This window comes from Lactuca saligna, chromosome 4 (genome assembly GCF_052625555.1).
Source record: "Lactuca saligna cultivar CGN05327 chromosome 4, ASM5262555v1, whole genome shotgun sequence".
Classification (NCBI taxonomy): Eukaryota; Viridiplantae; Streptophyta; class Magnoliopsida; order Asterales; family Asteraceae; genus Lactuca; species Lactuca saligna.
Genome location: NC_136420.1, coordinates 297,233,078 through 297,258,742, shown reverse-complemented (window position 1 = coordinate 297,258,742; position 25,665 = coordinate 297,233,078). Strand labels below are relative to the sequence as shown.

The following is a 25,665-nucleotide window of genomic DNA, read 5'->3' as shown; positions in this document are numbered from 1 at the left end:
CAACGACTTCACTCGACGTCTCGAATATTCTTTTTCTGCTTAGGTCATCAGCTACCACATTGGCTTTACCAGGATGATAACGAATTTCGCATTCGTAATCATTTAGTAGCTCCACCCAAAGTCGTTATCTCATGTTTAGATCTTTCTGGTCAAATATATGCTGAAGACTTTTATGATCTGTGAATATTGTGCATTTCATGCCATACAAATAATGTATCCAGATCTTCAAAGTGAAAACCATGGCTCCCTGTTCGAGATCGTGTGTGGTAAGTTGACCTCATGGTTCTTATGCTGTCTCGATGCATAAGATATGACCTTTCCTGGTTGCATAAGAATGCAACCTAGCCCTTGGTTAGATGCATCGCAGTATACTACAAAATCTTCTGTCCCTTCTGGAAGAGACAGGATAGGTGCACTGCACAGGGCTCGCTTCAGTGTTTGGAATGTTGTTTTTTGTTTCTCTCCCCAGTTAAAAGTTACACCCTTTTGTGTCAGGGTGGTGAGTGGTTTAGCAACTCGGGAGAAATTTTGAATAAATCTGCGATAATAGCCAACAAGGCCTAAGAATTGGCGAATTTTGTAGGCGTTTTGCATACTAACCAGTTCTCGATTACCTTTATTTTGGAAGGGTCCACGTGAATACCCTCTTCACTGACCACGTGACCTAGGAAACCTACTTTCCTAATCCAAAATTCGCACTTTGAGAATGTCACATATAGTTTCTCTGTTCTCAATGTTTTCCAAACTTGTCAGATATGTTGGATATGCTCCTCTTCACTTCGTGAGTAGATAAGGATATCATATATGAAAACTATTACAAACTTTTCCAAGAATAGAAGACACACCCTGTTCATCAATTCCATGAACACTACTGGCACATTTGTTAATCCGAAAGGCATCACTACAAACTCGTAGTGACCATAACGAGTTCGGAAGGCTGTTTTGAGAATATCTTTTTCTAAAACTAGAAACTGATGATACCTGGATCTTAGATAATTCTTTGAAAAGTAGCTTGCTCCTTGAAGTTGGTTGAACAAGTCCTCTATCTGTGGTAGAGGGTATCGGTTCTTGATGGTTAGTTTATTCAATTCCCTGTAGTATATATACATACGAAACGATCCATCCTTCTTTTTCACGAACAAGATCGGTGCTCCCTAAGGTGAGAAGCTTGGTCTAATGAAACCTTTGCAAAGAAGTTCGTTCAGCTGGCTGGATAGTTCCTGCATTTCTAATGGTGCAAGACGATAAGGAGATTTAATTACAAGAGTAGCTCCAGGGATTAAGTCGATTCTGAATTCAACTTGGCTTTCTGGTGGGACTCTTGGAAGATCATCAGGAAAAATGTCGGGGAAATTATAGATTTTGGGAATGCACTTCAAGTCCTTCACTTCTTGTTTCTTGTCTACTACGTGAGCTAGAAAAGCACAATACTCCTTGCGAAGATACTTTTGCGCCTTGATACAAGAAATGGATTGTAGATTCGTGCCGGATTTGTCGCCATAAATGATAAGGGTTTCTTTACTTGGCAGGTTTAGGCGAATGGCTTTCTCGTAACATACAATGTAGGCACGATTAGGACTTAACCATTCCATCCCAATAACGACGTCGAAACTTTTTATGGATACTACATCTTGTCGATCGAGAAGGAAAAGTTATTTAGAGTAAGGGTACATTCCATGTATATGTTGTTAGTGCACTCGGTTTTCCCGTTGGCCATTTCTATAGTGAAGGTATCTTTTAGTAGTTGAGAATTTTGTTTAAGTAGGTATTTGAATTTATGGCTCACAAAATTTTTCTCTACACCACTATCAAATAGAATGCAGGCATATGAATTATTGAGAAGAAACATACCCATTACCACCGTAGGGTCCAAAACGACTTCCTCGTGACCAATAGCCAGTATTCTTCCCATACCACCGATATTCCTTGCCTTTGGACAATCCTTTTTGAAATGTCCAGTTTCATCGCATTCATAACATGCCGACTTACTCCTGTGCTAGGAACTTGAGTGATCATTGGTGGAGGTAACCTACAGAATTGGGCAATATTCCCTTTTCGGTTACAATTCCTACATTGCATTTCACAACACTTTCCATTGTGATGGAAATTTCATTTGTTGTACTTTGGTAATTTACCAACATACTGCTTTGTTGGTGCAGGGGTAGTAGGAACGGCAGTAGGAGTGGTAGCAGCATGAAATGCCACAGTGTTCAAAAAATTCTCTTTATTACCTTAAAAACTAGTTAAAAGTTAATCAAAACTGTTACATTGATTTGAAATATCGAGGCATTACACATGGACATGTAATGATTTTAAAAGATTATTGAATCTTGTACACATTAATGTGTGTTGACTCATCAAATCCACCATAAGGGATGACATATACTACCAATGGTGTTGAGCTGTCTTATATATATATATATATATATATATATATATATATATATATATATATATGTCAACATATCTTGTGGTGAGTTGAGGAGGTTCAGCTTTGTGCTGAAGGCCACGATATTTTAGAGGACCAACTTCACGTTGAAGTCCATGAGTGAATAAAGTTAATGTTGAAGGGAAAAGGTGTGGATCTGCTTCGTGGTGAAGGTCAATGCTTGTATCGTTGCATGTATTGTGAAGTTTATGGTATTTTGAGGAACTCGCTAAGATTTGCCTTATAGTTGTAAATAAAATGTTTCAGGTAGTTCAGATGATTGTGGGACGCGAATGCATGACTCTACACTGATCATCAGCTTTTGGGTTTTTTGATTCAGCATTTATCTATCACACTCTAATTTTGGGATTTTTTTTGTCTTGGATCAAATAGTTTTATTGGTTTTAGATGATGGAAATGACATTTTTTCTTAAATAAAAATTGAAAAAATTATTGTGCAAATTAGGAAGTTACATTCTGAAAACATTGACATGTCCACATGATCCAAAACATATAAAATATAAAACAACTCAAGAAAGAGCTAGAAAGGATATCGAAACGAGCATTTGGAGCCCTCAAGAAGCGTTGGTACATTCTAAGCAATTTGGCATGTTCATGAGATAAGGAAAAAATCACAACTAGTGTATATGTGTATCATTTTACACAACATAATTTTATAACACGAGAGAAAAGAAATATATATAAGTATGTTGAAGATGAAAATGCCTCCTTGAGTGTGCTGCCAATAGAAGTCGGTGACCCACCCATATGTTGAAAGAAGAAATGAGATAAGTAGCGATGTCACACATCATGATCTTAGGCATAATTTGACTTAACAAATAGTAGATGTGTACTCGCACAAATTGGCAACAATAAATAGTTTTTTGGTGAAGAGTTATGTGAAAATAATTATTTGATTTTATTATTAGTTCTTATATAATAAAAATTTCCACTTCTAAATACAATGTTATCTTTATAACTTATATTTATATTGTCTGTTTATACTATTGATGTAAATTAATTAATGTTGGTGTATAGTTTAAGAAATGTAAATTAATTTATATTTATGAATTTAATATTTAAAAATTTTCATTTTGCTCCAAATTGAATTTTTTAATTACTTTTCTTAATTTGGGTATTCAAACTTTTGGCAAGTATTAATGAATTATTTTTTTCATAATTCATTTCAAAGAAAGACTTTGTAACTTATACCTCTTAATAATCAAGATATGACTAATATATTTTATAATATAATATAAGATTTAAAATTAATCATATCGATTTCAATATGATTCCGCAAGATGGTTCAAAAGTTCTTTAAAATTGAAGGAATTATATTAGTTGGATTGTAATTATTAAATTAAATATTATATATTTTTATATGGAATTGAGTAATCTAACTCTTATACATAACTTTTTTGACAAAAATGACCGTATTCTACAGAACACATTGTCCAGAAAGGTCTTCGGAATTCCGAAGTACGATTCCGGATCAACGATCCAGAATAGATTTGACTTTTTTTTTCGTGTAAGTTATGCTTTCATAAAATGTAATACATGGTTCCGGAATACATTTGTAATACATGGTTCCGGAGTATAATGTATAAGTTTTTCTTTCCTAAAATGTATAATTTTTGGTTTTATAAAATATAAAATGCAATTAAAATTAACAAACAACTAACAAATACATAAACTAAATAAATGATGTGTCTATCGGTCATATTACAAATACAAAGTTCAAATTATCTTTGTCCTTGTACCCTAAAATATTTCCGCTAGTCATTTTCTATAACCCATAGCCCATGGACCGATGGTTTTACCTTCTATAGAAATCAATTTCTCGGTGATCAACACCTCCACGAACCAACACAAAAACACACCACAATCCCCTCTTCTGCACATGTGTTGTGGTATGTTTGGGGCTTTTTCGAGGGCCATTCTGAAGCTCTCGAGTGGGATTAGGTTAGTTGGTTCGGCAGACTCCTACTAGCAGTTTGTGGATGCAAACTCTTATACCTATAAACAAATCCTCATTTTTCGAAAAATAGTCTCCCTTCCAATGACTCGCATATACTCATTTGGAATGTCTTCAAATTCAAAGCATCCAAAAATTAATAAGTTTGTGGTATATTGATTGGAATACAAAGCTACAAAAAAAGCATAGAAATGATTACTTAGTATATAAATACTAAGGTAATATAAGCGAAACAAAATTATATTGTATCGTACTTTGCCCAAGCTGGGTAAACGGATCCATTAGCTATGTAACTCCAATCATATGTATCAGTGTTGAAAGTTGACGGCACAACCATCCACCGAGCATCATCCTCTCTATGTTCTACTAGCAATGTGATCCGTATCATGATGTGGTGCCAATTTTTTTTGTAGTAAAGTAGGTATTATTATTAGAAGTGTAGTATGTAACAAGGAAATAATTATATTACTTACATCACATGATAACCACCATCCTCCATGATTATCCGCACATAACCGTGTCCAAAACTCAAGCATATCAAAACCGGTGAAATAAGTGTGACCAAAAAACAATGAGCCATCCCGTTCTTTATACATATTGTGTACGGTAGGATCTAAAAGATTGTCCAATGTTGCTAGTTGTTGATGTGTAACACCTTTCCTCTTCATTTGTAACCATCACACGACATAACGTTTTGGTGTTTAGAAAGAGGTGCTAGAGATGGTGTTTGGTATTTACCCCGCAAAATCTCTATTAAATCCAGCGAGTGAATAGATTCCAGATCAAGGATCCAAAATAGATTTGACTTTTTTTTTTCGTGTAAGTTATGCTTTCATAAAATGTAATACATGGTTCCGGAATACATTTGTAATACATGGTTCCGGAGTATAATGTATAAGTTTTTCTTTCCTAAAATGTATAATTTTTGGTTTTATAAAATATAAAATGCAATTAAAATTAACAAACAACTAACAAATACATAAACTAAATAAATGATGTGTCTATCGGTCATATTACAAATACAAAGTTCAAATTATCTTTGTCCTTGTACCCTAAAATATTTCCGCTAGTCATTTTCTATAACCCATAGCCCATGGACCGATGGTTTTACCTTCTATAGAAATCAATTTCTCGGTGATCAACACCTCCACGAACCAACACAAAAACACACCACAATCCCCTCTTCTGCACATGTGTTTTGGTATGTTTGGGGCTTTTTCGAGGGCCATTCTGAAGCTCTCGAGTGGGATTAGGTTAGTTGGTTCGGCAGACTCCTACTAGCAGTTTGTGGATGCAAACTCTTATACCTATAAACAAATCCTCATTTTTCGAACAATAGTCTCCCTTCCAATGACTCGCATATACTCATTTGGAATGTCTTCAAATTCAAAGCATCCAAAAATTAATAAGTTTGTGGTATATTGATTGGAATACAAAGCTACAAAAAAAGCATAGAAATGATTACTTAGTATATAAATACTAAGGTAATATAAGCGAAACAAAATTATATTGTATCGTACTTTGCCCAAGCTGGGTAAACGGATCCATTAGCTATGTAACTCCAATCATATGTATCAGTGTTGAAAGTTGACGGCACAACCATCCACCGAGCATCATCCTCTCTATGTTCTACTAGCAATGTGATCTGTATCATGATGTGGTGCCAATTTTTTTTTGTAGTAAAGTAGGTATTATTATTAAAAGTGTAGTATGTAACAAGGAAATAATTATATTACTTACATCACATGATAACCACCATCCTCCATGATTATCCTTACATAACCGTGTCCAAAACTCAAGCATATCAAAACCGGTGAAATAAGTGTGACCAAAAAACAATGAGCCATCCCGTTCTTTATACATATTGTGTACGGTAGGATCTAAAAGATTGTCCAATGTTGCTAGTTGTTGATGTGTAACACCTTTCCTCTTCATTTGTAACCATCACACGACATAACGTTTTGGTGTTTAGAGCGCCTAAGAGGTGCTAGAGATGGTGTTTGGTATTTACCCCGCAAAATCTCTATTAAATCCAGCGAGTGAATAACCGGAGACGGCTGCTCAGGGCCGACATTCAGTGGCTATTCAAGGCCTTCATTTAACAACTGTTTAGGGTCGACATTTAGCGGTTTTCGGGGGTGCTTAAGATATAATCATGATTCCATAACTCATTGTCATTATAGTATCCCTGTAAGGTTCAATAATTTATACTTGTAAATGATGCAAAAACATAACGATCATAAACGATGAAATAATCAAAATGTACCTCCATCGCCTTCCAAGTTCCAACATCGTCTCCGGGAGTCTTATTGATAAGTTTTAGAACCATGACTAAAGTAGCCTCATGCTCTGCTAAACACTCTTCCTGAGATTGCAACTGTTTGCGACATTCATAAACCTCATTTTTCAATTGACCAACTTTGTTCTGCAAGTCACTAATAATTTGGTCCTTGTCAGTTGATGCGTTGTGAAACATCCCAAAAATACGGTCCAAAAATTTCGTTTTTAAATCATTAATAAAACCATAAATATCACCATCATATAAAAGTTATAAACCATGTATCTCAAAAATGTCATAACAACTGTCAACATAACAAAATCTCATATCGAATATCAGAGTAAATATCCCAGGCTAGAAACAGTGGTGTGTGCCATGCGAACATCTCGAGCCCTTCCCTTTGCTAGCGAAAGTACGTGAAACCAAAACTGAAAACTGTAAGCACGAAGTTTAGTGAGCTCCCCCAAACTACCACATACCATACAAATAACACATAACATAAAATTTGGGAATCCACCCAGCTACATCGGGATGAACCCGACATCGGCTTACTCGGCATCAGACTCCTGCCCGGCATTGGGCTTGCCCGACATCAGACCATGTCTGGCATCGGGCCTCACTCGACATCGGGCTTTCCATGGCATCGGGCTTACCCCGACATACACATAACATATCATATAACATAAACACATAACATAAGCATATAACATTCACCGGGCTTGCCCCAACATCGAACCGAAGCCCAGAACACATAACATATAAGCTAACATGAATCCAGCTTGCCCCGACATCGTACCTAGGCCCGGGACACATAACACATAACATGCATGAATCACAAATACATCAAGCATACATAAACACTTCTCGAGACTGACCCGACATCAGAACGAAGTCCGGAACACATACTCTACATCGGGCTAGCCCTGGCATTGGACAAAAGTTCGGTGCACTCTAACATACATAAACGAGCCAAAATTGATGCCTTCAACCCGTTCCTACTAAAGAAAAACTCACCTCTCAAACTGGCTACTGATATCTCAAGTGAGGAATCTCCGATGGCTGATCTAACAACTCCCCAACTATACATATACAAAATTAGTCAAAAACTAAAAATTCCTTCTAAGGGTAAAATAACCATTTTACCCTTGGTCAAAGTCAATGCTATGGTCAAAGACAACATTCTGGGTTGACGAACTCGCCGAGTCAACCTTTCAACTCGCCAAGCTCTTTAACTTAGAAATCCTGGAATCGTGACTCAACTCGCCGAATCGTTTGTGACAATTGTCAATTTCTAGTCAAGTCAATGTCAAACAAGGTCAACAGGTCAAACCGGTCAACTCGACTAGTGCTTGTATGCTAGGGCTTACTCTATGTTCAGTAATGTACAACTCTCTATCTTAATACAAAGTATCACTCGGAAGTTTCATCAGAATTTCTAAACCCCAACCAGGGAGAGTGATGTAATGACTCTATAAAGCACTATTATGTACCATTCGGGGGCGTAAAACACTCATAACGAGGCATAGGGGGGGGGGGTTACAAACCTTGCATTGCGGGGCAAAACACTAACAAAGGCCATGAGCAAAGTCTCTTTCTCTTTAGCTCAATATCTCTCAAACCTCTTGGTAATAAAAATCACATTTTCCAATGTTTATGTGAACATCCATACCATCCCGAACCTTCCCTTGGTCAAAAACAGCTTAAAACGGAAGAAAGAAGTCAAAAAGAGTCTTGAAGGTTCGCATGTCACTATTCACATGCAAACCCTCGCATGTCCTTGCAAGCCCCTAGCCACATTCGCATTTAGTAGATGTTTGTAGTCCAGCCGTGGAAATTCGCTTTGGACCCTTTCACTTTCAGCCGAACTAATTCGTATCCTTCATGGGCTCGTTTGCTTCTACTCGACGAGGCTCACAGTCACTCGACAAGGTTTGCAGCGGATAAGTTTGCAGCCCAAACCAAGGAGGTTCGCCTCTACCCGGACAGTTTCACACTTACTCCTATCGCATCCGTACCCTCTCGCCAAGAACACTTCCCTACGCATCCGAAATCATAGCTGCATGCGAACCCTTGCGGACCATCAGCAACCTTCGCAGGTTCGCCCTCTCTTCCCGGTTTTTGACCACTTTGGCATTTTAAGCCCGTTTTTGATGATTTTGACGTCAGATTTTCACCAAATTTGTATTTTTGAAATATTAGACCCCCTGAACTGATATTTTATTCCTCTTTTGAGGAATTATTATTTATAAACCATATCTTTTGTTCAAGATAATATTTAAAGACTTGTTGACTTTTCCATAAAGTTATGACACCAAGCCATCCCCACACCTACTCTATGTCACTATTCACACTCTACCTAGTCAAAGCATTGTCCTTTTTCAACTCCTCCCAACACTCCATCAAATTTTCCTTAATCAAATCGACCCAAGAAAATCTTTATTCTTCTTATTCAAAATCTCAATTGCTTTTCCCAAAAACACGCTTTTCCCTCTCCTTCTTTCTTAGTCATGATCTTCTTGACAAGAAGTGTTATTGAGTTTTCCTCCATTCTTGGTTAATTTCATCATTTAACTCCTAAAAATTTCTACACATTATTATACAAATCGTGGTCACTTACACAAATATTCATATATTTGTTCATAGTATCATCCAAACCTCAAGTGTTGTTCACGTGTTTTTAACTTGAAATTCTTAATCCTTAACCTTCCACTCTACAAGAAATCACTCATGGTGAGTTCATACCCCTATATTTTCTTGTTTTCTTCAAGTTTTAAAGGGGGGGGGGGGGGAGGGGAATACAAGTTACAACACCAAAACATATTTTAACTCAAATAACAGCTGTCAATAGAAAAGTTATGGTCAATTCACGAACTATTTTGACCATCTTAAACTTAATATCTTTCAAAATTGTTCAATATGCATATAGTTCAAGTTTATACCTTTCTAATGACAACTTGCACTCGTTCATATGATTTTTCTAAAAATTATGGCGAGTTTTACAAAACTGCCTATCATTTCAGAAATGATTTCGGACCAGTCTGTGAGGATGGACATTTTCATACTTGTTAGAGACTACTAAAAATCATAATAAAAATTATGAACAAACTAGACACATTTTCTGAACTTCTAGAGATTACGGATTTAGTTTTCAACTTACAGTGATTTTTCTAAAAATAGTGACAGAAAAGTTAAAACTAGTAGAAACAGTTTACAAGTTTATTAACACTTTGTAACATGTTGAGCAAAGTGTATAGCAATACGTAATTGCCTATTGATTGTAATTCATGTTAGTTTACTTCCATGAAATGGAAAAAATCATTTACATAAGGGTCTTTCATCAATACAAAACATAAATGGTAAACTATAATACATATAGTTTATGATACCTTAACACTACAAACATACTAAGGAAGTTTTCATTCACACTACACGTAAACTCGTTGAATCAAATTTGTGAAACATTACTTCATTGTATTCTTTAAAGTAATGGTTAAAGTCCCGTATTATAACCATAATTCCCTATAGGGAGAGCATGATACTTGTATATAGATCTATATTGGGACTGACAATGCCGCACTTTAGCTACATGCAACAGCTAGACCGGCACGTCTGGGGTGATAAATGTCAAAACATTATGACCACCAAAGTACATCGTAACAGGCTTACTATGTCAATTGTACGGTTATAATAATTCACATAGGGAAACAAGGACATATATAGTTTACGGGGATTCTTACATTCAAAAGGATTTTATTTATTTAAAACTGCATACACTATCATAAGTATGGTAAATACTTGTACATTTCGGTCTTTAAGTCTTAAGACTACAACTCATTTTATAAGGAAAATATTGGATTTTTCTTGAACATACACTACATTTACAAAGAAAGGTTTTCAAGTCTATATACAACAGCTTATGCACTCACCAACTTAATTGTTGACACTCTTTGAAAATCACTTGTATTCTCAACTAATCAATAAAAACAGGTAACTACCAGCTTTTGAGGATGGAATGCTAAGGCGTTAGACAAACCCTTTTATCATTATATTGTAATTGATTTTGAAACATGTAACTCATGAAACCATGTAACTTTCTCGATTATATTTGTGATGGTTGTATTTACTTTGATCACTATTATACTCGTTGTTATGATACTATTCATAAAGTCCTCCACCCCGAACGTTTCTGCCATCCTCGGTTTGGGTGTGTGACATTGTTCCTTCGACTCATCGAGTCCTATCGAGCTACTCATAGTCGCGACATGGCGAATCAACTCATTGAGTCCCTATACTAACTCGTTGAGTTCTACCTTAAACTGGAACGGGACGACACGAATTGACTCGCCGAGTTCCCTTATAGACACGAAGAGTCCCTCTGTTTGTTTGGTCATCTTAACAGATTAGGCCCCTATTCTCTAGATCTAAATTCCATACTTTTTTTGTTCACTGGAAATGTTCTTTATAAGGGTAAAATTTCCAACTGTACCCGTTGATAGCCCTTCTTGAAGGGTTTAGCTAAAACCCCAATTATTTTAGGACATAGATCTTGTCCAAAAAGCCTTAATATACAAAACCAAAGAATGAAAACCTAGATCTAGGGCCTAGATACCAGTTGAACATGTAAAGTCTCGAGCTTGCTTCCATGCATGAACTTTTTGGGCTCAAAAGGCCATAATGATGTCCTTAGAGCTTGCATGGGCGCTATAATGACATAAAGTTTGAACCTTTATGCCATTCCATCCCTTTAAGGTCTTAGATCTAGAAGATTACCCTCTTGGGTCGACCATTCTCCAATGGCCATCATTATTTGACCAAAAACCCATATAAAGAGGATATAAAGAGATATAACGAGCTAATAGCCAAGATAAGAGCTTGATTACCAGAAAGTGTAGCAAATGGATTGTAGTTCTTGGATTTGCTCTTCCCCTCTTGAGCCCTCTATCTTCTTCTTCTTTTACAAGCTTCAAAAACACATCAAGATCACTCAAATGGATCACACTCTCAAAGAAAACTCTAGGATTTCGTGGATTAGGGTTTAGGACAAAGAGGCTAGAAATAAGGCCAAGGGGTGGGGGTTAATGAGCTTAAATGGGGTGTAAAACCCCGAGATTAGGGTTTCACTCTCGCCGAGCTACTCGTCGAGTAGATAGCTCAAACGCCGCACATACTCTACCCTATTCTCAACGAGTTAGGGCTACCAACTCGTCGAGTACCTCTTTCAAAACAAATAAATAAATGAATTAAATGCATACCAGGAACCAGGTGTTACAAGTCGGCGACCAATGACGATGGTGGTGGCGGGTGAGATGGATCATCCATCTGTGCCTTTTTTTTTATCGAGGCTCATGGGTCGGGGAGTTTTTGAGTGATGGTGTTAGGGAAGGTGCCCTGTGAACTTCATTGTTGGGAAAATAATGGCGATCAATCCAAGCCAAGCCAACGATCCACCATTCAGCATGCATCTCATCATCTGTAGACTTCGGTATGAGTTTATTACCCTGATAACAAATTATAAAATTGTAAATAAACTTAAATTATAAACTAAATAAATATTTAAATAATAAAGTGACCATACATCATCGATTTGTAAAAACTGGTTGTAGTGAGTCTTTTGTAACAACCTCCATTTTCACAATGCAACGGCCTGAAGGATCATATTATTTTGTCGGTACCAAACAAATTGCTCACTGGAAAAGTCTCAATAATCAATATCTAAATGTTACCAACAAATAAATAAAAAATAGTTAGAATGTTAGCAAATAAAAAAAAGAATAATAAAATTTTCATCATATACTTACCTTAAAAGGGTATAAAAAACCTTGTAGGATGTAGCTTAATTTTTGAGGTTTGTTCTCTTTTGTGTCGTTTGGATGTATAAGCTTGTTAACCTTCTTGAAAAAGGTAAAAAGTTGTTTGTACAATTGATCTCAAATTATCCCCCCTCATGGATATATACCATATAAAAAATTAGTTAACAATTAAATTTCTAAAAAATATTACTACTAATAAGTAATTATAATCAATAATTACAAAACAAACAACATTATATATGTTGAATTCATCAAGGTTGGATAGCAAATCAGAACACTCCTCTGTAACAAGTTTTTTAGCCAACCGCCGATTGAAACCATTCTCTAATAGGTATAAAATACATACAAGGACTGCTTCGGCGTGCAATAACTGACTAAGTGAATGTTTAAAGACATCCGTAACATGGTGTAATTTGACTGATACATTCGTTGGGACCATAGGAAAGGCACGGGAACAAAAGGCGGCGTCGGATGCAGAAGCTGGAAAATAGACACGAAACTGGAAGTCGGTGATGAGACAAATTCTTTCTTCCCAAATGATAGCTCGTAACCCCCAATCTCAAAAACTATTTCCACTACGTACTTGGCTTCGGGATCGGTGACAACTTCGTGGCAAAAGACGTAATGTAGAAGCAAAGGATTCTCATTAACATTAGGAATGTCTAACCACCTTCCAAAACATGTATTCCAAAACATAGTTTCATATTCGAATCTTCCGAATGCCGTCAGAATTTCCCTGCTGATTTTGGGTTTACACTAGAGTGTAATTGATGCATCAAAAACCATGTCGTGCTGCACAAATAGAAAAGGTGTTACCAATTCATCCTAAAATGGAAATGATCAATATTTCAGACCAGTTTCAGATATGTTCTTCATGTCCCGGATGAGTTTACCATGTTCCGAACAGTTCTTCGCGTTTCAGAGGCTTCTGGAATACAATTTTAAGATCCAAAACACAACATTTCAATGTAAGTCAACAATACCTAAACATCTAAACTACGTTTTAGTTGACCCTACAACAATGACAACTTTAATTTAAACTCCATAACGTTTTTGGTTCATTCCAGAGGTAGTCTACGAATTCCGAAACAGTAAGTAACAGTAGAAAAATAGAATCTTAAACAAGAAAAGAGAAAACGAAGAACATACCTGTAAAATAACAAGGTCGTAGTGCTCGTCTTCCATGTCAGAGATGTGTCGATGCGTCGGAATCTAGTCAGAACCTCGGAATTGGAATGCGCATTTCCAGAACGATATCACCGCCTCAAATTATATTTCAGATTTTGAAATTCCAAATTCCGATCCAGAACATATAAAGTTGATCCAGAATAGACATTCTAGATCTAATGAAATGGGCCATACCACCCAAAAAATAATCCGGAATTTGTTTTGGAACAATCCATTTCGAAATATATGTTTATTTTGCAAAAAACAAAAAAAAGTTGAACAAAAAAATGGTTAGAATACTCAATTTTCCTATTTTTATTATAAAAATAAAATCTTACATGATATAGATAACCCCACTCCTAGTAGAGACATCCAATATGAAATAACAACGGTTTAAGCGGTGTCTATATAATATCCAAAATCTTCTTTAATAAATAATTTTTTTTACATGTTGGTCTCTAATGAGTTTTAACACTTGTCATTTTATAATATTTTTTAAATAAATAATATCAACATGTCAATTTATGTTTTTTTTTTTCAATTTTTATAATTAAAAAGTTACACAATCTTATATTTATATATATGTAAAGTATCAAATGTAATAAATATTATAGTAAATTGTAATTAATATGTTTTTTATTCATTATTTTAAAAATACTTATTATTTACATCTTAATATTTTATTTTTTTATTTAACCCGTATAATATACGAGTTTTACACCTAGTTAAACAGATAGAATGATACTAGTAGTTTCAACTTTGGCTCCTAAAAGCTAAATTGTAGTGATATGACACCACATAAGCTCACAAACCTGATCAAAATAAAAAGTTTTTCCTATACGTTATTGGATGATTGGAATGGATGTAAGAGGTTTGAACAACACAATATATCAAAATTGTGTTTATATTTTACTAGTCATGTATTCATTTACTTTTATGAAAACAATTAGTTCTCCAAGATGAAACGAGACATTACATGATTCTATAAAACAAACGATAGAAAAGAAAACATATATGTAATTATAAGTTATTGTTCTCAATAGTCAATGTGAACTATAAGAGCTTGAGATACTCTAAAGCTGTAGTCTTTTGAATTGGTCAAAGACGATCAATTAGATAATTTAGAAGTGCAACTTGATAGTATACAACATGACAAATTAGAAAACGTATAAAATGAATTCCATATTGCATCATATTTTTATTTTATAAATCACGCATTTCTTTATTACAATGACCCAAAAATACAACTGCCATGTGTATGACTTCATAAAGACATGAAATCTAGATTCTTTTATTTGCCGTCTATATAAACTTTTATATAATAACTTGAACAAATAGACGCTTAAAGATTGAATTATATTTGTGACATGGTGAGATTGACTAAGCCCGATGGAAACAACAATTATAGTGTTTGTTTTTGTCTAAGCAACCAACTATTCGTTGATTGGGATGTTTTCAATAGTATTAGTTTGTCAGATGCAGAAAAATGTTATAAAAACTAACTTCTTATGAGATAATTGATGTTGGACATTACCCCACTAACGAATGTACATAGACAAAAAGTGTTCAAGAAATTCCACGGAAGAATTTTATTAATTTTCAATATGAGTATAGAAAACTAACAAAATCCTTTTAAAAAGACGTGCTAAATTTGATCGGTATAACCAACTTTAAGAAGCTTACAATTGGCATTAAATTCCTTTAATTAAGATTCTAAATAAACTTAAAAAAACAGAAATCATGGAAATCCAATATTTCCATTAAAACAGAATATTATAATAAATGGAAAGTAAGGAAACTGTAAATTGAGTGACTAAATGTTGAATTTTGGATACGAAGGAGGAGTTAGAATTTGGTTCGTATAAAGCGGCGTCCAAACTTTAATTTAAACATGTTTAAATTTGAGTTTTCTTTTGTTTCTGCATCAAAAATCACGTTTATTTTCCGTAACACTAAGAAACATATTATTTTGATGATCGAATAGTGAGTCAAAATTGCTTATATTAATAGTTTTTATGGTCTTTGGTATGTTTTGATCATTGTAGTATTCAAAAGGATTATTCTTCATAATATGAGTCTAAATAATCATCTACGCACATAAATAAATACATCAAACTTGGTAAAAACCTTCGTAAATATGAGCTTCATAACCATGGTTATGTACAACGATTACTTACATCACTTTAAAAAAATAACTCGACGTGACTATTTTTTATTAATAAGTTTCAATTGTATACTTTATTCGATATATAAATATACATCATACATGATTAATTATGTGATACTAACTAATAAGTTCGAGTGAATGTTATTAAATGTTATAAGTATTATTTTACATTTTTTTTTTGCTAAACATAATAATTTTAGATTGTATTATTTAGAGCCGATCGGATGATTGGAAAAACCGTGGGACAACAGTTGGCGTTTATAATGGGTAGTCATGACTCACGGGTGGACCCTTATATTTATTCTTTATTATATACATATTTTTTCTATTTTTTGTTGATATTGTTTTGCAATTTTTTATTGAAAGTTTTACATTTACAATCTTAAATCATACCAAAAAAAAAAAAATAATAATAATAATATGATGTTTGTATTTTCACTTTTCATGATGTAAAAAAACGGTTTAGAATTTGTTTATGTACAATTTATTATTTACGCATCTTAAAGTTTTTTCTAAATAAATAATATTATGACTTGCGACTATTGTTTAATAATGTAATCTAGAAGACGTTTGACACGACTAGTTGATTTGCATACGACCATATTCAACACAAAGAATAATTATAAGGGTCAATGGTTCAATAGTATCGATCCTGCTATAAGAGTCTAAAAAGCTTTAACACATCTACGAGCTATGTTCATAGTCTTGAAATTTAAAATGGAATTTAAATTGAAACACTCGTCGACTCATATAGTATCCATTTTAATGTACACAAACTACATGCTATTCAAGGGTGTCTAAGTAAACTAAACACCACAAAGTGTATAACAAAGTTAACGATATAAAAACCATGACATACATAATCGACTCTCTTTAAGGGTTTTTATCTTGAGTATAGATATAGTCAAGATGAGCATCAAGCATCCTTCTCATCAAGCATGCTTCTTTTTCAACTCCTTCACAACTTTCTTCATCAACTCCCTACAAGAAAACAAACTTATCAAATTACAAACTAACGATACGATGTCATGCAGATAAAAAAGAATTCAAGAGCTGTCCTACCTTATTCTGAGAGCTTGTGGCGGTGGTGGGATGAGGTAGACCAGGTACCGAACGAGCCTCAGATGACATGATAAAGAAGATTACAAGGATGAGAGTAAAGAAGAGGATGTTGGCTCTAGACATGGTTCTTGAGTTGGAGTGAGAGATATACAACAAGATAAAATGAAGATGGTGATTTATAGATGACAAAAAAAAAAATGAGGTGTGAATATGGTGACTTTCAAAGGGGACTTTAGTGTTCACACATAAATAAATAAATAACCAAATAAACATATACGTATATATCAAAAGCTTACCATATTAATGTTGCATGAATCTAGAATGAATTGAATAAAATAATTTAGTATCAAGGAACATGGTCAAATAAATATTTTATTTGGTGAAAGCATATCTTAATATTGACATGAATTGACATAGCCATATTTATGTTAATTAATAGTGTTTTTAAGACTAAGAGGCCCACGCGTGAAGGTAGAGAATGTTGATACGACTTCTAACTTCTACCACTTGATCGATTGGTGATCACCAAACCTTCCCTTACGCACACGTTTATTGATTTTATCTCCAACTTCATTTTTCATGGATTAGTAAAAGTTTTAAAAGTAGCTTTTTAAAAGAAAATTTCTATTTATAAGTCTTAAAGTGGCTTTTTGAGGAAAAATGGATCTGACTTCATCATTTATTGATTAATGGTTAAACGATTTTTCTTTCTTCTTTTCACTTGTTATTTTGCCCGTGTTTCAAGTTTGTTGTGTATTTGTTCGGATCTCGCTGGAATGACTTCAATTTGTGGTGTATATGTTAAAATTTATGTCTCTGTATATTATATGTTATGAGTGAATAAAATTATATAGGAAAAATATTTACAAACATAAATTATGAAATAAGTGAAGTTAAAAAGTTTATAAAAAACTTTTCTATCAATCGTAATGTCTGTATATGTTTGGGAAAGAATTAAGATAGAAACAAGCAATCGGGACGGAACAATAACCGATTTGACATTGATTAACATATATACGGAGAGATGTCAAAACATTGGGAATATGTTTTAACTTATAGTAAGTCTAAACCCTTTATCTATTTGCTATAAACCTTTTTTTAGAACCGCAAAATTATATTAGAACTAGTAACATGCTAGAAAAGAAATCAATATAATAAAATTGACCTAAGGTAAGGTTTTGAAGCCAACCATTCCACCCTAACTTAGTTTTGCTATATCTATTTGAATTCCAAAAAATGTCTTATCTATCACATCATCAAAAAGTAATATTTTTTAGAGATTGTTCCAAAAAACATTGAATTCCAAAAATTCCAAAGACACTAAAAAGCAGTATAAATGATTGCATCAAAAGCCTTTTGTTGCCCTCCCCTCAACGAGACATAATCAATACCTCTCTATAAATCCAAATCAAGAAAGTAGAGATTGCACAAAAATCTGATCAAGAAGACAGACACTCCATCGTATAACAATACCTCTCTATAAATCAGACCAAGAAAGTAGAGACTGCATAGAAATCTGACCAGGAAGATAGACACCCATCATATAGCAGTACTTCTCTATAAATCAATCAACTCAAAGCAACCTATAAAAAGAGGATCAATAGTCTCCATTGCACGAGAACGCATCGGACATATAATCTACTCCACCATAAAGCATCTATAAGAAAGTATTTCTCTCATAGGGATACCCCGTTACTTCACCCTCTAGATGAGAATATTGAGTATAATGGAAACCCAATTATTCCATCTAGTCTCTATTGCTCCCGAAGGAGTTAAACCATTATCTAGAAAGGACCAAGCCGAGGAAACTGAACAACTATCCAAAACATCAAGGAGCTGTCCCAATCAGTCTAGAGTAGCACGTAGCCAGATGTCATGCACAATAATGGAGAAAGCATCCCACTGAGTCAACTCAATACCTCTCATGGGCGACCGTCTTAAAGTATCCGTATCTCACCCGAGTAAAACTCGATCTTTGACTGAAGCAGAACGATTATTACCCAATGCATACAACCTATGAAAAGAGACAGTAAGAGGTAAATCTCCCAAATAAACATCATGTGAAAAAGAAGTAGAAGCCCCATCTCTTATGGTAATAGGACAAACAACCTGAAAAATCAAGCAACAATCACGATGTTGGGCTGACATCCGAGTAATACCATTCCAAGGATCTAACCAAGCTATCATCGGGATCAAAGGGGAAGAAAAACCATCTATGCCATAAAGGGATTTCACAACCTAAACCCACATCAAATCTGGGGAATGGAAAAATTCTTCAAACCCATTTTAAAGGCTTCCATTATAGTGGCCATGTCAATGTTTGGTATGTTCAACGCTTCCTTGGAAATCCTACTCACGAAGTCCCTATGGGATTATTTAGGATCCTTGACCACTCGATAAAGATCACTATTGTTCCTTTCGAATATCTTGCTACAAGTAAAATAATTATTGAAAAGATTAACTAAGTGAGCAAAAGATGTAATAGAGTAAGGAGGAACATTGAGAAGCCATTTCAAGGTTGATCCTATGAGACTCGAGCCAAACCTTTGCATAAGCAGGCTTCTTTTAAGTGTTACGGAATAAGAATGATTTCCACACACACACACACACACACACTCTCTCTCTCTCTCTCTCTCTCTATATATATATATATATATATATATATATATATATATAATCTTGTGTGATCCTCTTTATCTGTGGTTCCATCGTAAGGTTTCATGATGGGAGTTTGGAAGAACTTTGTAACTTCAGCGTCGGCTATCAAAGGAATAAATCTTGAGATCCTGTGACTAGTGGGGGATACTTCCGGTTTTGGTTGGACCACCCTTGGTACGCTTGAGATCATTTATGTTTGTCGTGGAAGCTCTTTGGCCATGACTGGACTTATTCCTGCATCAAGATTTATAGAGTTAGTACTATAATACCCTGTTTCAGACAGTTTCCATTTCGAGGTGGTAATCAAGGATTGGGTATTAGCATGCTTCGAATCCTTGAGGAAGTTAGTTTTAGGCTCAATTGGAGGTGGATGATGTATATTCGAGGATTTGGGTATTTGGTTTGTGTTTTTGAGTTATAGGGCATTTTAGTAATTTGTCGGGCTTCTATGGAAATGGATGTTTGTTTGGGATATAGTAAGTCAGGTACAGGTTGATTAAAGAATAGAACTTCTCGTTACCTTTTCGCAGATATATGGATCGTTGGAATCGGATGTGTATCGAAGAAGTTATGGCTTTCGGAATGTGTAAGGTTTGCTGGGAAGCCCGAGTACGTGGGGCATACTGGTGCGAAGGGTAATACACAAGGCGTAGTTCAAGGTATGTGTTGTACTGTGAAGGTTGTATCGGGGGTTTGGAACCTCATACGTTGGGCGTACGAAGTGTATGTGCGGCATTTGAGGGTTAGAGTAAAACCGTAATTTTAAGTGAGTGTACCCTATATAAGCACATTAAGTCCTTAGCATTGGCCTCTTTACCTGCCTCTAAGTCCTCAAAAACCTACAAATTGATCTTTAACCTTCATGATTGTATTTTGAGCTCATGGTGTCCATTTATGGTGTGTTTGGTCCATTTCCAAGAATAGGAAGTTTGGTGCAAGGATGGGGATCAAGGAAGAGCTTATGGATATGGATTATGGGCTTCATTTCGAGCTTGTTTGAGGTAAAAAAAACTATGAACTTGATCATGGATGTCTTAGATCTAGCATGTATGAATTTTTGGTTCATTTTGGTCTCAAGAATGAGATCTAGTGGATTGGTACGACTCCATGAGCTATGAGTTGCCACTCTTGGTGTTTCTAAGGTTCTTGATGTATAAATTTACCTCCTTTAGGGTTTGGAATCCCCCATGTATGAGTTGGTGTCCATTTGGAGAAAGTTTAATTGTTTACGTTGATGTTGGGTTCTTTTGAGGCATGCAACGTCATCAAGTCAATGACTTTATGGGTCTAGACGTCATTTAAGAAGTAGATATGTGGTTTGGATTATTGATCTGGAGCATTAAGTGCTTAATGTTGAAAATGGACTTAATGGGTGAGTACGCTAGGCGTACAAGTCTGTACGTGTAGCGTACAAGTTAGATTGCATGTACTTTTAGCGTACAGCTAAGTACGCCCCGCGTACTAAGTCGGGAAGGTTTGCTGTGTTGGGCTTTGGTGTCGGCCGTCTTTTGGGCTTAGTTATCTTGGGCCCTGTTGGGCCATCAAATTTTAGGCTAATAATTATGTTAGAAAGGCCTTCAATGTGTTTGGGCCGAATTTGGAAAATTAGGCCATGATTTGGGCCTTAGTTTTGGTATTTAGGCCTCTTGGATTATTAGGTTTGGGAATAAGTCTTGGTCCAAACTAGATTAAGGGTAAATTGGTTGGTTAGCCAAATAATGTATTTTTGGGCATTGTTTGAGAGCCTAATGTTGATTGGGTGTCGTTTAATATTGATAGTTCAGAGGATCTATCAGCCAGCATCTAGGGATCGTCTGTGTTTTCCGGTAGTGCGAGGTGAGTTTCCTCACTATGTTTAGAGGGTCGAAGGCACCAATATCGGTCCATGGTTTTATGTTAGGATACTAGATGTCTGCTCGACTCTTGTACACGTTATATGATGATAGGTTACCGGGAAAGGCCCGATGTCAGGCGAGGCCTGAGGAGGATATCTTATGTTAATTATCTGTATGTGTCTTATGATTACTGAGTGAGGCCCGATGCCGGGAGGGGCCCGATGACTGTATAGTATGATATAGTCCTTGTGACCATTGCATGTTCTAGTGCAGTTATATGTATACATGATTATAGGGTTATATGGTTATGTGTGTACCGGGCGGTGCTCGATGCTGGGTGAGGCTCGATGACGGGAACATATGCTAGTGTTTATGATCATTTTATGGGTTAGCATGATTATGTGCCATATTGTATGTGTCTAGTGGTTGAGGCCCGGTGAGAAGCGAGGCCTCAAAATAACAGATCTACAATTCGAGCAAGGCTCATTGTTGGGCAGGGCCCGAGGCCGAGTGGTACTCAACACCGGACGAGGCCTAATGGAGGGAAGGAGCCCAAAATGTGATTTATGTATGTGTGGTATGTGGTATCTTGGGGAACTTACTAAGATTTGTGCTTACGGTTTTCAGTTTATGTTTCAGGTACTCCTGTTTTCAATATGGAAAGGCTCGGGATGATTGTAGAGCATACACCACATGTTTCCGCATTCTGAGAATTACTCATATTTAAAGATGTTTTTGCCAAGTCTTGTCTACCTTGGTTTTATGATTTGTTATATATTAATGATTTATTAATCTAAAACCATAAATTTTGTGTCAATATTTTGGGATGTTACAAGTTGGTATCAAAGCCTCGGTTTGAGGGATTCGGGCACACTCTCGGGTGTGTCTGAAATCAAACTAAGGATTTGGTATAGATTTTCAAAAATAAATATATTTAGAAATGGATTTTTCTAAAAGAAGAAAGGGTGTGGTGCATGCAATTAGCCGAGCTCAAGTAAGTTTTCCTAAAATACCCATACATGTTATCCGTTATGCTTTAATCTGTGAATTGCATGCTAGTTAAGGCTAAGGATCTGCTCAGTTTCTACATGATAGAATGCTAGGAGAGATTCCTTGTTTGCCTATTATTTAAGCTTGTAGACGTACATACTAGTTTTGATTAGCCAATAATAGGTTGGCATGATATGTGATGCGTGGTAGTCTAGGGAGCATGGGATGCTAGATTGGGTTTGATTTATATTCGTAAGGCAATCAGTAGTGGGGGTGAGAGCTCCTAGTATGAGTTGTAGTGTGTGGTAGTGTGTTGGTTTGAGTATGGTAAGGCCATGAGTGGTAACCATGGTTGGTTAGAGGTGATGTAAGACTGCGATGGGATTGTAACAATCACCAATTTGAGATATACCATTATTAGAAATGGTCGACTGTGAGCGGGAATCAGTTCATTTCTCGAGCATGTCGGTCACGGTTGTCGAGTAGTATTTTCTATTTTAGGTTGAGGACCATTAGGGTCCGGGTGGGAGTTAGGTCTGTATAGATTTAGATGAGTAGGACCCGTGGGTGAGGCCTGTGTGATTATGGTGGATCAGGCTGGTCCTGGTAGAGACTGTTGGGTCAAGGTATTGGATCTTGAGTTGTAGGATCATGTGGGGATCAGTGTGTGGTGCAGAATGATTTAGGCTGTGTAGCCTTGCTGTATTGCCTCTTAGGAACCTGGTGGTTGGACCAGGTGCGAGACTAGTAGTCTCAGAGATGGGTTGGGAGTAATTATTTATTGGTTAGGTGAGGGGTCGATAAGAATCAGGAGGTTGTGGTGTGAAATGCAAGTGTAGATTTGTGAATCTCAGGTTATAGGTGTTGAAACAATAAATAATAGATCGATAGATTAACTGAAATAAACAAAACAACAAGAAAAATGAAGATCAAAATAGTGCCAAATGATTAGATTCAATAGGATTAGAAGAGTTCAACAAGAACTTCTGTTTAAAGACTACATAGGGCAATATAACTTGTTAACCCTAAAATGGTGCATGCATGCATTATAAATAGTCTAACCCTAATACCATTGAAATCGGGTAGACATGCCCAACCTGTTACAATATGGACTATTCTAGTACAAAACAATTGACACAACATTATTTATCCCAATCATCTCCCCCTTTGTGTCAATTAAAGAAGGTAGATTCTTCAGTGCAGCTGTTGTTTCTGAACCTTGAACAACTTCCGCATTAATCCAAGAAGAGTGTTGCGAACCACGATATACCATTTGATCTTATCTATGAAGCACTTCTTTACATTGTTTTATTATTCCCAAAACATTGTTTAGATAAGGTGTAGAATAAAGATGCTTGTTTGATAAAGAAAATAATCACTTCTGAACTTTCTTGCCTTCTCATTGTTGAAATGTCACACTCCAGTAATATTTTTGGATTTTTCCCAGCCTCATCTTGCAGATATCATTCAGAGCTTCTTAGGGTTGCACAATTGGTTTCTTTCTGAGCATAGTAGCGATCTCCACATCTGTTTTACCAATTTCTTGAATGTAGGAGACTAACATTCTTTTCAGGTGTGCCACTATTGGTTCGAACTTTTGTTTATCTTTTGACAAATGAGTGAACAAATAAATCCATTCGTATGGATTTAGGCACGGCAAGTCAACGAAAGTGAATTCAAAGACCGAACTCCTTGCTCCCCGGACAGCTTTGAATCGAACGTTGATGAAGCTTTCTGTTTCATCCGGTCTAAAAACTTTCACTATAGCTATCTTCTTCGAACTCCATGTCTGATATTGAGGCTTTCTGTGCTTAAGATAAAAGGAGAAAAGCATGTGATTAACATCATTATCCGAATTAGGATCTTTCTCAATCTTGTCAAAACAATGCAATAGAAAAGCCTTCGGAGTGATCGAAAAATCAAGTTAAGATTCCAAATTGTGTTCCAATTCAAATGAGACAACTAGCTCCAACCAATAAACATTCGGATTGTCAATGGCCTCGTTTAGAATCCGGTCCTTGGATCAAGGAGGGAAAAGGGCCTTCTGAGTTTTAAGTGTGACTTGTACCTCATGAGCTTCCTTTTCACAAGCTTCAACTTCTTTGCTAACACGCTAAATCTCATCAAGCTCTTTGTCACGTTTTTTTTGTTTTGAGCTTTTCCTCTTTTGATAGATCTTTTTCTTTTTCACCATTTTCATCAACAATGTTTCCTTAGCCTTTAGATCTAGAAGCTTCATTACCCTTCTAATCTTTTATTTTCGGCTGTGGGTTGTGTTCAAACTCACCCAAAATCACCAACTGTGTTCTTGGGCTCTTCACTAGATGTTTTCTTAGCTTCTCTCCTCTGTTTCCGAATAGCATCATGTTCCGAAACACGTTCGATACAATTAAGCATGGAGAATACCAGTTTGAGTTTTTCTACAAGATGTTGTCGAACCGAGACCATGATCAACGAGTCACATGTCTCTCTAAGAGTCTGAAAGTAAAGGTTGACATCTGCGACATAGCTTTTGAGAACTTCCTTCTCGGAGTTAAGATCATCAATCTGTTTGTTGGCATGATACAACTTCATAGAAAGAAATTTAGCTTTCTCAGTTTTAACTGCTATCTTATCCATGATTTTATTTTCTATGGACAGATGCTCCTGTAGCTTCTCAATATTTGAAACGACATAGGCAATCATCTCTGCATAATCACCCCTGAGTTCTAAACGAACCTTAGATAAAGCTTCTTTCTTCGTTTGAAGAGTGGCACCGAGATTCGTGATAACTTTATTAGCAGATACAATATTTTGATCCGAAGATTTTTAGAATTCTTCCATAAACTGCCTCACATCATAAAGTAGTTTTTCGACTTTCTTGGTCGTTTTGTCAACATCTTTGGTTGAGTTAGCAAGATTGTTGGCATGCTCTTTTGTTAAAGTCTTAATCAGAGCTTTGTGAGACTGAGAAGAATATTCACTATTGGAGGAATATTTGGAGGACTTGAGCAGAGTATCCAATTTTTAAATTGAGGGCCTTGAACTGCCTTTTCATCATGGGGGCCTCATCATCATCAGAAGACCGATGAAAAATGAATGGGCTATAATGGAAGTCTTAAAAATCATCTCGATCATTACCAAAAGTTGTATCTGGATCATCATCCCTTAAGGGAAAAAGTAGGGTTAAACTCGGACTGACTGTAACACCAAAAGCACCTCCCGCCGTATCAGATACATTGACAGCCACTTGAGGTGAACTTGTAGCAGTGGTTGTAGTAGATTCAGTATAGAGTGGAGTTGTTTGGGAAATGGA

The 25,665-nt window shown here is 35.8% G+C and overlaps 1 long non-coding RNA gene across 1 annotated transcript; it reads right to left on the bottom strand.

Annotated features, from left to right (window-relative positions):
• Positions 1–16,530: 16,530 nt before the first annotated feature.
• On the bottom strand, positions 16,531–17,282 carry LOC145039216 (uncharacterized). The gene is made up of 2 exons (XR_013679796.1): positions 16,888–17,282; positions 16,531–16,806 (listed from the first exon to the last, which is right to left on the bottom strand). It is a non-coding gene; the product is annotated as an uncharacterized LOC145039216 (long non-coding RNA).
• Between the last annotated feature and the right edge of the window lie 8,383 nt (positions 17,283–25,665).